The sequence below is a fragment of the Sarcophilus harrisii genome, chromosome 5 (genome assembly GCF_902635505.1).
Source record: "Sarcophilus harrisii chromosome 5, mSarHar1.11, whole genome shotgun sequence".
Lineage (NCBI taxonomy): Eukaryota > Metazoa > Chordata > Mammalia > Dasyuromorphia > Dasyuridae > Sarcophilus > Sarcophilus harrisii.
In genome coordinates, this window is record NC_045430.1 from 59,190,477 (window position 1) to 59,207,237 (window position 16,761).

Here is a 16,761-nt window from a genome sequence, read left to right on the forward strand (position 1 = left end):
CTTCCCTTATTAGACTATAAACTCTTTGAGGGCAGGGCTGGATTGTTTTTGTTTTTTTAACTTATAGCTCCAGCACTTGGCACAGGACATGGTACATAGAAGGCACTTAATATTTATTGAATTTAATTCTTTTGAATCACAAGTTCCGAAAATCTACATTGATAAGAGAAAATTCCTCACCAGGAGTTCCTTAATACTGTTGAAATACCAGATTTCCCCCCCAAGTATTTACCCTCTTTGTTTCAGATTAAAACATGTCTTTCCAGATTAAGATTTGTTCATATTAAGACATGTCTTTTTTTTTTTTTTTTTTTTTTTTTTGTCACCCAGACAAAAATGGTAGACATAGGACTCAAACATTGCCAACACACTCTGCTGGATTTTTGTGAGCCTATGAGTTTGCCTCATCGAAACATTAATTTAACGAGAGAGCTCTCCACCCCTGGGCAGGTACCAATCCTAGGTCTATCAGAAACTCATTACAGCACACAAAGCCAGACACTTCATAAAAACATCATCACACAAAGCCAGAAGCAATAGCTAGTTTTCTGTCTAGACTAGATATGGCTGATTGCTACAGAAAAGCAGAGATGCATTTCTGTGATTCACATCCAGCTGAACAGAGACCCATAATGTCCATAATGTGCCTAGGAGATCGTAGAATGGTAGAGCTGATAGGATCTAAGAGGTAATCTAATTTACCATTCTCATTTAACAGAAGGGGAAATTGAAAAGAAGTAATACAAGCCCCAAAATAGCAAATCCAGGATTTGAAACCAGGTCTTATAAATCCAAATCCAGTGTTCTTTTCATCATCATCATCATCATCATCGAAAAATACATTTATTAAGCACCTACTATGTGCCAGGTACTGTACTAAGTGCTGGGAATACAAACTATAACCACTGGTCACTATATTAGGCTTTTGTCAAATAAGACAGATTAAAAATAAACAAACACCATTTTTAATGACCCAAGTTTGTAATGACTTGGGAGTTAAATATGATGGGCTTATGGCTTATGATGAGACCTTCTTAGAAAGCAAAAATCAATAATGAGTTGGGGAAATTAGATCCTCATCCAACTAGGAAAGGTCCTGTTTCCTTTGTGGCTCCCAGTAAGCACTCAGGATCAAATTAAAATACTTCTGGTTTTGATTATATTGAGTTTGAGATGTCTATTTAACATCAGTTCAGTATGTCCAATAGACGATTGGTGATGTGAGACTGGAGGTCAGGAGAGAGGTTAAAGTTGTATAGCTAGATGGTACAATTATATGCATTGACGTAATAAGTAAACCCATAGAAAATAATGAGATCACCAGATAGAATGATATGTAGTCAGAGAAGAGGACAAAGGAGAAATCTTTGTCTAATTCCCATAGTTTGAGAGTATGACTCACATATGAGACTAAAGAAGGGGCCAATCAGAAGGAAAAGTAGAAGGAAAAGAACCAGGAGAAAGTAATATCACAAAAACTTAAAAAGAGCAGTCTCGTGCACTTGTGTTATCTAGAGACCAAGAGGGATGAGAGCAGAAGAAAGACAGTGAATGTTTACTTTTGTTCCATTGTGGAGTCTGACCAAGAGATAACTTGGATCTTTGAAATCTACTATAAAATTTCTTTTCTAGGTTTATTAACTTTTGTAACAAATATTTTTATGTTTCTAACAAGCTTTTTTTAATATCTCATACCTTCATATTACAGACTGAAATAAATAGCATCATGAGGGGATGAGAAGTGGGGTGTAGCAGAGATATTTGAAAGATTTGGGCTGATCATCTAGGGGCAAGAACTATCCTGTACCGAATCATATCTGGACGTCCATCCAGAGGAAGAGTTCAGGAAAGATAAATTGCATTGCTTTAGAATTGGACTGAAAATCTTTTCTATAATATCCAAATAAAAGGCTTTCAAGAGACAGCTCTAATCAGAGAGAAACCATTATCTTCAAGGCATTGTGCTTTTAAATTGCTCTCTTAGGAATTTTCCCCTAACATTAAGTCTAAATTCTCGTACAACTTCCGACCCAGAGCAACTAGGGCAACTAGGTCTACTCTCTGGAGCTAAGCAGAACATATCAAATCCTTCTACTACTTGGCAACACTTTAAATATGTGATGGTAGCTCTTAAATGCATATACAGCTCCCTTCCTCTCTTCCCTGACCAACTTTTATTTCCTCTACTATGTCTGTTAAAGTAGATCCAGGTAAGAGGAAGTCCTGGAAAATGCAGTATCATGGAAGCCAAGAGAAAAGATATACTCCTTTTATGTTTTTTATTGATTTGTTTCAGCCTTGTGATTCCATTTGAGATTTTCTTGGCAAAGATATTGAAGTTATTTGCTCTTTCCTTCTCCATCTCATTTTATAGATGAAAATATTAGGCAATTAGGGTTAGTTGACTTACCTTATGGTCATATATTTAAGGCCAAATTTGAACTTAGGTCCTCCCGATTCCAGGGCCAGTTCTTGATTCACCATACCACCTGCCTGCCCCAATCCATGTATGGGATAGTTGAAAAGAGATTGAGAAAAGGCTTACCAATTAATAGTAAATTGGAATATCCCATTTCACTAGAGTTGTTGCTTCAGAAACTGGATTACAAGAGATTGAGATAAGAACAGGGAGTGAAGAAGTAAAGACAGTGAGTATGGGTGATTCTAGAAATTGCATCTAAAAAGATGCAAAAAGAAAGATATAGAATGATAACTTGAGGGAAGGTTAGGGTTAAGTGAAGATCAAATAGTAGATCTCAATGTTTGTAGGAAACAAGAAAGGAGTCAGTAGACTGAGTTTCAAGATGAGGAGGAGGGAAAGGATGAAAACAATTAAGTAGGAAATTTTTTGGAAGATGCAGGAGGTATGATGTATGCAAGGAAATTATTTGGCCATGACAAAGAGAAGAGCCACCTCTCCTTGTGGCATAGAAATTATTTACTCTTTAAAGATCTGATGAAATTCACTTATGAATTTCTCTATTCCTGAAGTCCTCCCCACCCATATGATAATTTGTTTATGGCTTGCACAAATTCTCTTTCTCATTTTGAGACATTCAAGTTATCTTTTTCCATTTTTCTAATTTGAATAGTTTACATTTTTAGACAATTTTCTATTTTGTTTACATTGCCAGTTTATTTGACATATAATTGAGAAAACTGCTTGCGTTCATTGAGGACTTTCCAAGTTTTTTTTTCTTTCTGAGAGCATCCTGCTCATCATTTCTCATAGAACAATAAGATTCCATTATAAACACATGCCATAAACACACATATTATTGAGCCATTCTTCAACTGATGGGCAGCCCCTCAATTTCTAATTTTTGGGGCCCTGAGAAGAGAGTTGCTGTGAATAATTTTTGTACATGTAAGTCATTTTCCTTTTCTTTTCAAATTTTGTTTGGTATTCATGTTAACTAGTGGTGTTAAGTCAAAGGATATACATGAATTTAGTAATTTAGCAATTGGGGCATAATTTATTTTTTATAAGCTTGACTCAGTTTCCTCTATATTTGAGAAATGAGGCCTTATCAGAGGAACTTGCTGTGAAATTATTTTTACAATTATTATTGCTGTTTCCCACTCTTCCCCCATTAACTCTCTCCTTTCTCTCCTATCTCTCCTTAAAAATGTTTTGGTCCTGGCTACTCCCTTCCCCAATATGCCCTCTCTTTTATTGTCCTCCTCTCTTCCTATATCCCATTTCCCTCCTAGTTTCCTGCATGGTAGGATGGATTTTTATGCCCCTATTGAGTATGTATATTATTTCCTTTTTGAGTCAATTCTGATGAGAGTAAAATTTTACTTTTTCATTCTCTTATCCCCCTCTTTCCTCCACTGTAAAGGCTTTTTCTTATCTCTTTTTTATGGCAGATAAATTGCATTCTCCCTTTCCCTTTCTCCCAGTACATTAGTCAACTCACACCTGTGCCCTCTGCTTATATATACTCCTAATTGCCTTAATAATTATAAAGTTCTAAGGAGTTATAAGTATCACCCTCCTAAGTAGGGATGTAAACAGATAAACCTTATAAGTTTCTTATGATATCACTTTCCTGATTACTTCCTTATGCTTCTCCAGAGTCCTATATGTGAAAATCAAATTTTCCTTCAGCTCTTGCCTTTTCATTACAAATGTTTGAAAATTGTTTATTTCATTGAATGATAACCTTTTCCTCTGAAGGATTATACTGGGTAGGTGCTTCTTGATTGTAATCCTGAGTCCACTGCTCTTCAGATTATTATACTGCAAAGCCCTCCATTCCTTTAATGTAGAAACTTCTAAATCTTGTGTTATCCTGACTGTGGCTCCACTGTACTTGAATTGTTTCTTTCTGGATGCTTGCAATATTTTTTCTTTGGCTTGGGAGTCGGAATTTGGCTATAATATTTCTGGAAATTTTCATTTGGGAATCTATTGCAGGAAGTGATTAGTGGATTTTTTCAATTTCTATTTTACCCTCAGATTCCAGAATATCAGAACAATTTTCCCTGCTAATTTCTTGAAAGATTATGTCCAGGCTCTTTTTTCCCAATCATGACTTTCAGGTAGACTAATAATTTTAAATTATCTCTCCTGTATCTATTTTCCAAGTCAGTTGTTTTTCCAATGAGATATTTCACATTTTTTTCTATTTTTTCATTTTTTTGGTTTTGCTTTATCATATCTTGATTTCTTATAAAGTCATTAGGTTCCATTTGCTCAATCGTATTTTTTTTTCACTTCCTTGACATTTTTTATTTTATTTTAATTTTTTTAAATAGCTTTTAATTTACAAGTTATATGCATAGGTAATTTTACAGCATTGACATTGCAAAACCTTTTGTTCCAATTTTTCCCCTCCTTTCCCCCACCCCCTTCCCTAGATGGCAAGATGACCAGTAGATGTTAAATATATTAAAGTATAAATTAGATACACAATAAGTATGAATGACAAAACTGTTATTTTGCTGTACAAAAAGAATTGGACTCTGAAATATTGTACAATTAGCCTGTGAAGGAAATCCAAAATGCAGGCAGACAAAAATATAGGGATTGGGAATTCACTGTAATGGTTCTTAGTCATCTCCCAGAGTTCTGTCTTTGGGTGTAGCTGGTTCAGTTCATTACTGCTCCATTGGAACTGGTTTGGTTCATCTCATTGTTGAGGATGGCCAGGTCCATCAGAATTGATCATCATATAGTATTGTTGTTGAAGTATATAATGATCTCCTGGCCTGCTCATTTCACTCAGCATCAGTTCGTGTAAGTCTCTCCAGGCCTTTCTGAAATCATCCTCTTGGTCCTTTCTTACCAAACAATAATATTCCATAATATTCATATACCACAATTTATTCAGCTATTCTCCAATTGATCAATCCTATTTTTTAAGGCTATTTTCCACAGTGAGATTTTGTACCTCCTTTCCCAATTGTCTAGTTTTTGCTTTTTAAGGCATTCTTATTCTCATTAGCTTTTTCATTTCCTTTTGTACCACTTTCAATTCTTTTCCTAATTTTTCCTCTATCTCTCTTATTTGATTTTTGAGTTCTTCCATGGTCCCAGCCCTATTCTTATTTTTGAGGTTTTGAACATAAGAGCTTTGACTGTGTTATTATCTTTGGAATGTATGTTTTTATCTCCCTTGTCACCATAATAACTTTCAATGGTCAGAAACTTTTTCTGTTGTCTGCTCATTTTCTAAGCCTATTACTGGCTTTTAATTCTCTGTTAAAGTAGGGCTCTGTTCCAGAGTGGAATATTTAAAATTTCAGGGGTTTTCTGTAGCTGTTTTCAGAGATCCTTTGAGGAACCTAATCACAAGTACCCTTTTCTGCCCTGGAGCTATTAGAAGTGTCCCTGCTGTAAGATCTAGTGTGCTGAATCAACAGAGTACTGCTTTGCTGATGCTTGGGCCATGAGATTGGAACCTGGGATGCACTGACACAGCCTGCACTGGGACTGCACACCAGACTCCCACACTGTTGCCACAGACCCTCTCCACTGATCTTCCAAGCCCTCTCTGGTGTTCCTGTGCTGAGAGGTCCAGAAGCTTCTAGCATTACTGTTGATTAAGAGGTCCTGCCTCACTGGCACTCAGGTCCAGCTGAGCTGGGATCAGGGTTGGGATGGGTCGGGGCCAGGGCTGCGCTAGTGCACCCTGCCCTGGAATTACCCTAGGTTCCCATTCTGGTTGTACAAACCTTTTCTGCTGATCTTCTGTGTCCTCTTTGGTGTCCCTGGGCTGAGAGATCTGGAAGCCACCAGTACTACCACTGATTCAGAGATCCCCCCCTAACTGATGCTGGGGTCCTGCCCAAAGCTGGAGCCAGGGCTAGCCCTGCCCTGGGATTGTGGGCACAGATATTTTCTGCTGACTTTCCAAGTCTTTTTTGCTGTCTCTGGGCTGAGAGGTCTAGAAGCTACCAGTACTGCTGCTGATTCAGAGATCTGGCTGGGGCTGAATCTGGGGCAGGGTCCAGGGCTATGCTGGCACAGCCTATGCTAGGATTGCACTCTGGCATCCCACCTTGGTTTATGGTTATGTCCTGTCTCAGGATTACCATCCTGGAATCACAGACCTTTTCTGCTGAGCTTCTCACTTCTTTTCAGCTGGAAAATGTTCTAGTCCATTTGGGGGGGGTGTTCTGATGCTCTAAAATTTCTTTAGAGTCATTATTTAAAGGAATTTGGAATGATTTGGGGGAGAGCCTGGGCAAGCTCCTGCCTTTACTCCATCATCTTGGCTCCATCTCCTTGACTTTTCAATACAAGGTAAAGTTGAAGTCGAATCCCAGAGTTTATATGCACTGTCCCAGATATATCTGGGACAAATATTGGATCCTTTGCATTTGCTAGGACCTACACAAAGTTTAACTGGAGAGATGAAACATAATAAAGATGAGTAAGGTATCTGGCAACTTATTTAGAAAAATAGATAAACTACAAATTATATAATGAGGCAGATTTCATGAATGAAGACACAAGGAAGAAATAAATATGGAAAGGGAAAGAAGAATTCCTCTAGAGATACTGGTGATTGGAAAAAAACATCCTTAAATGTGGGGAGCCTGCACTAATCTAAGGCCACATAAGGCCACATTCCAAAAGACTGCCCTAACCTTGAATAGGAATCCTCCTAATTACATCATGGAGGAATCTCCTAATCGCATCCTACATGACCAAGCACTGCCCTAACTTTGAATAGGCAGATATCTAGGCATCCCCTAATCACATCATAGAGCTTCCTCTGTCCCAAGCTCCTTATCTCTTTTCTTCCAGGGTCCACACACTCTGCCTAGAGGGCCGAGGCACTTAAAGAATTCTGCATAGTTAACCTGAAAGAAAAGATAGGGTGTGAAAAAGAAGTAACTTATATAATTGAAGGGTACCTTTATAAACTGTCACTCTAAGTTTTGGTTTTATACCGTCTTCCATTCAGAATATATTCAAGGGCAATATTGCTTATCCTAGTGACTCAGAGAAAAGTCACAATTCCCAGTAGAGTTTTGGTATTTGTAGAAGAGAAGGACAGGAGGCAAAAGCATAGGGAATTGTTCCAGTCATACCAGGTCACTGGAAAGTTTCCAAGTACTCTGGTCACTGCTCATTCTCTCTATTGGAAAAACAAAATGTTGATGCCTTTGAGAGAATCATATGATAGAATTTGGGACTGTGATTAGAGATAATCAAGGCCAAACTTTTAATTTTATAAATGAAAAAGCTACAGCTTAAACAAAGCTCCCCAAGGTTATATGAGTACTAAATAGAAGAGATCTGATTCCACATTCAAGCTTCTTTCCATTACATCAGGGCTACCCTTTCTGTTTGGAGAAAACATATGGGATATGATCCCAACTGTTAGGAAGACAAAACCTTGTCTTAGGGGAAACAGAAGAATCTGTGCAGCTCCAAGGCAAACTCATTAAATAAATAGATACTTCCAGTTAGGTGTGTCTCTCACCACCATCCCCTAACTGTATTTTGCTAAAATTACTGGCAAAAATTTTGTTTATTTCCATTCTGCTGAGATATGGCACGCTAAGGACAGAGGAAAATGACAGGTAGCACAGCTCTCTGACAGAAAAAGCACAGGAAGAGTCAGGATGGGATGGATGATACCCAAATGAAATGAATGGCCACCCTTTTGTTGGCCAAAATGGCAACTGACAAAGCAACTAAAAACATCTTATGCCCTCTCTACCTGTGAGACATTTTCAAGGTTAAGATCATGAAGGAGAACATTTGAATTAGTGGGAATGAGGGTGGGAGAGAGAGAGATTTTGTTGTTGTTGTTTTGAGGAACATGATTTTCAGAGATTTAAGTCATTGCAGCCCTGAAGAGAATTATAAGAGCACCAATTTAAAATCGGGATGGGAATCAAAAATCATCTTGTCCAACCCTTGCATTTTTACAGTTAAAGAAACTGAGGTTAGAAAGATTAATTGACTTGTTCTAGACCACCCAGGAAGACAGTGGCAAAGGGGCGGGTGTTGGAGAATCCAATCCAAGCATTATTGGAATTATACTTCAGATGACTGTTTAGAAAACAGGACAATCAGTAATGAGGAGGCACCTGCCAAATCATAAGTCTATTATCCATCCCAGAAGGGACTGAAAGGGCCAGCAAGAGTAGTAGACGGTTTTTAGAGTGAGATGGCATAGGATGGTTAGGTGAACACCACTTGAAGGAACTGGAGATGTTTAGCTTGAAGAAGAAAAGGCTACTAGACAGTAATCACCATTTTCCAATCTTTGAAGAAAAAATTGTTGGAAATTAAATCCCAATTAAAAAGGGATTGGACTTGTTCTGCTTGGCTTCAGAACATAAGGTTAAAAACATGACAAAATTACAGAGAAGAATATGTCAGCCTAACATACGAAAAAACACACTACTTAATGAATAAAGCAGTTACAAAATGGAATGGGTTGCTTCAGAAGATAATGCATTCTCTATCACTTAAAGTCTTCAAGTGTAGTCTAGGTGACCACTTTAGGGTTTATAGAAGAGATTGCTCTCTGGTACATGTTGGATTAGATGAGTAGTCTTCAAAGTGGGGACTGTGGCATAAATCCCAAGATGATATGGAATGACCCCAAAAGTATGTGATCAACAGTCAGAGGATGAGAAGATGGATCATGTCCTATCTTCCCTAATAGTCCATCATATTGTTTATTTTCAACACAACTATAACTATCCCTTACCCCTTATTCCCTAATATTTGTTTATTTCACATCCACCCTCTGCTCTCCAACCTCCCTTCTGTGCAAGGCCTTAGATGCATTCTCCCATAGAAATAGCTGCAAGGGTACCACTGGATAAATCCCATTCTTCCTTCAAGATTATCACCCCCAGTAGTTTCCTGTTACTTCCAGGATCAAATATAAGCTCCTCTATTTGGTATTTAAAACATTTTACAACCTGTCTTGACCTACTTTTTAATATTTATTATGAGTTGGTCTTTTTTTCTGTTTCCTTCACTCATACAAAAACATAACTAAGATATTCCAACATGAATAGCAAATTAAGGTATAATATCTTTCATTAAATGGAACCATGCAAAGAAATAACAATAGATCTATACTGAAAAATGTCTGATTAGAAATCAGAGACAATTCATATGCCTATTGTTTTTGTGCTGATTATGGTGAATTAATCCACACCCAGAGAAAGAAATATGACACTTACCAAAAAGTTTTTATATTCACTAACTGTTAAGATCTATAAATTAATTTTTATATTGTATTTTTCTGAAAAACAGTATATAAAGAAAAAAAATTCATCTGCTTGGCCAATTTCATTTAGTGACAACTATTATTTACAAGTTTGCCCCATCCCCCAACACATTTGCAGGGATTTAAAAGATGTTCTCACTAAAACTATAACATTTTGATGAGAGAAAAAGGTTTTGATTTTGAGGCTCTTCTTAAAAAATTATAGCTTTTTATTTACAAAACATATTCATGGGTAATTTTTCAACATTGATCCTTGCAAAACCTTGTGTTCCAACTTTTCCTCTCCTTCAACCCACCCACTCCCATAGGTATCAAATAGTCCAATACATGTTAAATATGTTAAAGTATAGGCTAAATCCAGTATATGTGTGTGTATATATATATATATATATATATATATATATATATATATTTATACAGTTATCTTGCTGCACAAGAAAAATCGGATCTAGAAAGAAAGAAAATACCTAAGAAGGAAGACAAAAATGCCAGCAAACAATAACAGAAAGAATGGAAATGCTATGTGAAATGCTATGTTGTGGTCCACACTCATTTCCCATAGTACTCTCTCTGGGTGTAGCTAACTCTCTTCATTCTTGAATAATTGGAACTGGTTTGAATGGATGCAAATAATATTCCAAAACATTCATATACCACAATTTACTCAGCCATTCTCCAATTGATGGGTATCCATTCAATTTCCAGTTTTTAGCTTCTACAAAAATGGCTGCCTCAAACATTTTTGCATATGTGGGTCCCTTTCTTTAAGATCTCTTTGGGATATAAGCCCAGTAGTAACACTGCTGGATCAAAGGGTATACACATTTTGAAAACTTTTTGAGCATAGTTTCAAATCGCTCTCCAGAATGGCTGGATGTATTCACAGTTCTACCAACAACATATCAGTCTCCCAGTTTTCCCACATCCCCTCTAACATTCATCATTATCTTTTCCTGTCATCTTAGACAATCTGAGAGGTGCGTAGTAGTATCTCAGAGTTGTCTTAATTTGCATTTCTCTGTTCAATAATGATTTGGATCTCCTTTTCATATGACTAGAAATAGTTTCAATTTCATCATCTGAAAATTGTCTATTCATGTCCTTTGACCATTTATCAATTGGAGAATGGCTTGATTTCTTATAAATTTGAGTCAATTCTCTATATATTTTGGAAATGAGGCCTTTATCAGAACCTTTGAATGTAAAAATCTTTTCCCAGTTTATTGCTTCCCTTCTAATCTTGTCTGCACTAGTTTTGTTTGTAACAAAAACTTTTTAACTTGAAATAATCAAAATTTTCTATTTTGTGATCAATAATGATTTCTTGTTTTTCTTTGGTCACAAATTCCTTCCTCCTCCACAGGTCTAAGAGGTAAACTATTCTATGTTCTTCTAATTTATTTATAATCTTATTCTTTTTGTCTAGATCATAAACCCATTTTGACCTTATCTCAGTATACGGTGTTAAGTGTTGGTCAATACCTAGTTTCTACTGTACTAGTTTCCAATTTGTCCAGCAGTTTTTATCAAATAGTGAGTTCTTATCCCAAAAGCTGGGGTCTTTGGCTTTGTCAAACACTAGATTGCTATAGTTATTGACTATTTTGTTCTGTTAACATAACCTATTCCACTAATCAACTAGTCTCTTTCTTAGCCAGCATCAAATGGTTTTGATGATAGCTATTCTATAATGTAGTTTTAGATCTGGTACAGTTAGGCCATCTTCATTTGATTTTTTTTTTCATTAGTTTCCTTGAAATTCTTTATCTTTTGTTCTTCCCGATGAATTTTATTGTTCTTTTTTCTAGGTCAGTAAAATAGTTTCTTGGGAGTTTGATTGATATAGCACTAAATAAATAGATTAATTTAGGGAGTATCATCATCTTTATTATATTCACTTGTCCTGTCCAAGAGCAGTTAATATTTTTCCAATTGTTTAGATCTGACTTTATTTGTGTGGAAAGTATTTTGTAGTTTGGCTCATATAGTTCCTGACTTTCCCTTGGCAGATAGATACCCAAATATTTTATACCATTGGCAGTTACTTTAAATGGAATTTCTCTTTGTATCTCTTGCTGTTGGATTTTGTTAGTGATGTATAAAAATGCTGATGATTTATGTGAACTTATTTTGTATCCTGTAACTTTACTAAAGTTGTGGATTATTTCTAATAGCTTTTTAGTAGATTCTCTAGGGTTCTCTAAATATATCATCATGTCCTTTCCAAAAGTGATAATTTGGTTTCCTCATTACCTACTCTAATTTCTTTAATCTCTTTTTCATCTTTTAAATCTCAACGCTAACATTTTAATACAATATTGAATAGTAATGATGAAATGGACAATCTTGTTTCACTCCTGACCTTATTGGAAATGGTTCCAGTTTATCCCCACTAAATATGATGCTTACTGATGGTTTTAAATAGATGCTACTGACTATTTTAAGGGAAAGTCCATTTATTCCTATACTCTCTAGGAATGGATATTGGATTTTATCAAATGCTTTTTCTGCATCTATTGAGATGATCATATGGTTTTTGTTAATTTGGTTATTAATATAGTCAATTATGCTAATAGATTTCCTAATATTGAACCAGCCCTGCATTCCTGGTATAAATCCTATTTGGTCATGGTGTATTATCCTGGGGATGATTTTTTGTAATCTCTTTGCTAATATTTTATTTAAGATTTTTGCATCAATATTCATTAGGGAGATTGGTCTATAATATTCTTTCTCTGTTTTTGTCCTACCTGGTTTAGGTATTAGTACCATGTCTGTGTCATAAAAGGAATTTGATAGAGTCCTTTGTTCTCTATTTTTTCATATAGTTTATATAGTATTGGGGTTAATTGTGCTTTAAATGTCTGGTAGAATTCACATGTAAATCCATCTGGGGAATGGGGGGAATTTTTCTTAGGGAGTTGATTAATTGCTTGTTCTTTTTCTGAAATAGGCCTATTTAAGCAATCTACTTCCTCTTTTGTTAATCTGGGCAACCAATATTTTGTAGGTATTTTGTAGGTAGATTATCAAATTTATTAGTATAAAGTTGGGTAAAGTAACTACTAATTATTGCTCTAATTTCCTCTTCATTAGTTATATGATTTCCTCTTTTCATTTTTAAGACTAACAATTTGATTTTCCTCTTTCCTTTTTCTAATTAAATTTACCAAAGGTTTATCTATTTTGTTGGTGTTTTCATAAAACTAACTCTTAGTTTTATTTATTAATTCAATAGTTTTTTTTTTTTATTTTCAATTTGATTAATCTCTCCTTTTATTTTTAGAATTTCAAGTGTGGTATTTAATTGGGGGTTTTTAATTTGCTTTTTTTCTAGCTTTTTTAGTTGCCAGCCCAATTCATTGATTTTTTCTTTCTCTATTTTATTCAAGTAAGCCTCAAGAGATATAAAATTTTCCCTTATTATGCTTTGGCTGCATCCCCAAAATTTTGATATGTTGTCTTATTATTGTCATTCTCTTGGATGAAATTATTAATTGTGTCTCTGGTTTGCTGTTTTACCCATTCATTCTTTAGGATGAGATTATTTAATTTCCAATTTCTTTTTAGCCTATTTTTTCCCTGATTTTTTATTGCATGTAGGTTTTATTGCATCATGATCTGAAAAGAATGCACTTACTATTTCTGTCTTTCTGCAATTTATTTTGAGATCTTTATGTCCTAATATATGGTCAATTTTTGTATAGATTCCATCAACTGCCAAGAAGAAAGTATACTCCTTTCTGTCTCAATTCAGTTTTCTGTAAAGGTCTATCATATCTAACTTTCCTAGTATTCTATTTATCTCTTTAACTTCTTTCTTATGTATTTTGTGGTTTGATTTATCTAGTTCTGAGAGTGCAAGGTTGAGATCTCCCACTATTATAGTTTTGCTATCTATTTCTTCTTGCAGTTCTCTTAACGTCTTCTTTAGGAATTTAGATGTTATACCATTTGATACATACATGTTTAATATTGATATTAATTCATTATCTATGGTACCCTTTAGCAAGATATAGTTTCCTTCCTTATCTCTTTTAATTAGATCAATTTTTGTTTTTGTTTGATCTGAGATCAAGATGTCTACCCCTGCTTTTTTTCTTTTTTACTTCACCTGAAGCATAATAGATTCTGCTCCAGCCTTTTACCTTTACTCTGTATGTATCACCCTGCTTTAAATGTGTTTCCTGTAAACAATATATTGTACAATTCTGGCTTTTAATCTAGTCTGCTGTCCACCTCCACTTTATGGGAGAATTCACCCCATTCACATTTATGGTTAAAACTACTAATTCTGTATTTCCTGCCATCTTATCCCCAGATTATACTTTTTCTCCTTCCTTTTCCCCTTATTCCCCTCCCCAGTATTTAACTTATGGGCACTACTTGCCTCAAACAGTTCTCCCCTTTAGAGCCCCTCCCCTTTTCTTATACCTTTCCCCTACTATTACTGTATTCCTTTCTATTTATCCTACCCCTTCCCTTTTTTGCTTTTCTCCTCTCACTTTTCAATAAGGTGAGAGAAGTTTCTCTGTAAATCAAATATGTCTAATATTTTCTCTTTGAGCCAAGTCTGATGAGAGTAAGGTTCATACTATGTTCACCCTCCTCTCTTCTTTCCCTCAGATACAATAAGTTTCCTTTGCCTCTTCATGAGATGTAATTTCACTCTTTTTACCTTCACTTTTCCCTTTCTCTGGTACAATCCCCTTTTCACTTCTAGTTTCTTTTTTATATTATAACAGTAAAATCAAATTATACATGCACTCTCTATGTATACCCATAAGAAATACAGTTCTCAAGAGTTCTTTTTATTTTTTACCTTTTTATGCTTCTTTTGAGTCCTATATTTGGAGGTCAGTTTTTTTGTTTATCTCTGTTTTTTTTCATCAGAAATAAATGGAATTCACCTGTTTCATTGAATGCACATCTTCTTCCCTGAAAAAAAATGCTCACTTTAGTAGGGTAGTTTATTCTTGGCTGCATTCCAAGTTCCTTTGCCTCTTGGAATATCAAATTTCAGACCCTTTGATCCTTTAATGTGAAAACTGCTAGATCTTGAGTAATCCTTATTGTGGCTCCTTGGTATTTGAATTTTTTTTTTCTGGCTACTTGTAAGATTTTTTTTCCTTGATCTGATAGTTCTAAATTTAGCGACAACATTCCTTGGAATTTTAATTTTGGGGTCTCTTTCAGGAGGTGTTTGATGAATTTTCAATGGCTATTTTACTTTCTGATTCTATGACATCTGGGCAGTTCTCCTTGATGATTTCCTGAAAAATAGTGTCTAGGGTCTTTTTTTTTTATCATGATTTTCAGGGAGTCCAATAATCCCTAAATTAACTCTCCTAGATCTATTTTCCAGGTCTGTTGTTTTCCCAAGTAGGTATTTAACTTTTTAAAAAATTTTTCTTTTTTTTCTTTTTTGGTTTTGCTTGACTGATGTTGATGTCTCATCAAGTCATTCATTTCCATTTATTCAGTTCTGATTTTTAATGAATTATTTTCTTCACTTACTTTTATTTACTTCTTTTTGTATTGGTTCAATTGAGTTTTTAAATGAGTTTGTTTTGTTCTATGGAAATTTTTTCCATTTCACAAAAATTTTTAAGGAGTTATTTTCTTTCTCCAATTCACAAATTCTGTTTTCCTGGGAGTTCTTTACCTTTTCCAGTTCAAATATTCTGTTTTTCAGGGAGTTGTTTTCTTTTTCCAATCTATCTTTTAATGAGTTATGTGCCTTTTCCAAATACTCTTGAAAAGTTTTCCTTTCCTTTCCCCATTTTTCTTCTAGCTCTCTTTTAAGATCCTTTTTAATTTCTTCTAGGAGAGCCTTGTGTGTTGGGGACCAGGTTATTTCACCTTTGGGGCCTCATCTGCAAACAATCTGCTTTTAGTCTCTTCAGGATTTGAAATCTGTCCTTCTTTTTCACTATAGAAGCTGTTTATAGTTAGAGCTCGTTTTACCATTTTACTCATTTTTTTTTTTTAAAGTTGAGATCTGCTTTTAGGGCACAGAAGTTCTAAGCTTCCTCTACAGACATCCAGAAGAGGCAACTGCACTGGGATCACACTGAGTCATTCCCAGTGCTGGGTGGGTGTGGTCAGATCCCATGAGACTCCAGTGCTTTGGGGTATACTTTTTACCTTTTGCATTTGTGTTGGATGTTTTATAACTTCTCTGCTGATCTACTGGCTTGCAACCAGTACAGAGTGTCCAACACTGTGGTAGAGTCCATCTCACAGAGACCACACCCCACCCCCTCTACTCCAGCATGTGCTGGCCTTCGTTTTCTGCCTCCCTACCTGCACCTGGCCTTCTCCCATGCCAACACTCAATCAAAACAGACTTTTTCTGGTGATCTTCAAAATTATCTTCTGCTGGTAATTTGCTGCACTCCCAATTTTTGTGGATTCTACCAGTCAAGCACTATTTCAGAGGCTAAATTTTGTAATTATTGTGAGGGTAGTAGAAGAGCTCAGAAAGAAGCATGTGTCCTCTCCACCAGCTTGGCTCCACCCTCACCTCCCAGATTTTGAGTCTCTTTTGCACTTTTAATGAATAAAAAATGAAACAATATGATTAAATGTATGGAGAACAGATCTGAAAGCCAGGAAGACCTGTGTGTGAATGTCACCTTTGGCTGTGTAATCTTGGAAAAGTTATTCTTCTCAATGCTCTAGGTAACTCTCTAAGATTATAATTTTACAGATATGGTGTCAATTTGAGTTTCCCATAGCAATGAAATCACAGGTCCAGACACTAGCTAATGAACCAAATAAAATATATTGTGCTTTTCATCTCATTCTTTTTCATTTCTATTTTTTGAATTTTTGTAACATAGATATTATAGTAGGACATCTATTTCATTTATAAATTCCTAACTCTACATATATGGGGGGTAAGTGATCAAATTTTTATTTGTTATTATAGTCATATGAACTCTTGGAAATCCCTGGACTATAAAGCTTTCCTAACTCCGAGAGTCTCTGAGGGGCAAGAGAAGAGTACTCTCATTGCATTCTTTGGACCATAAGTCCCATC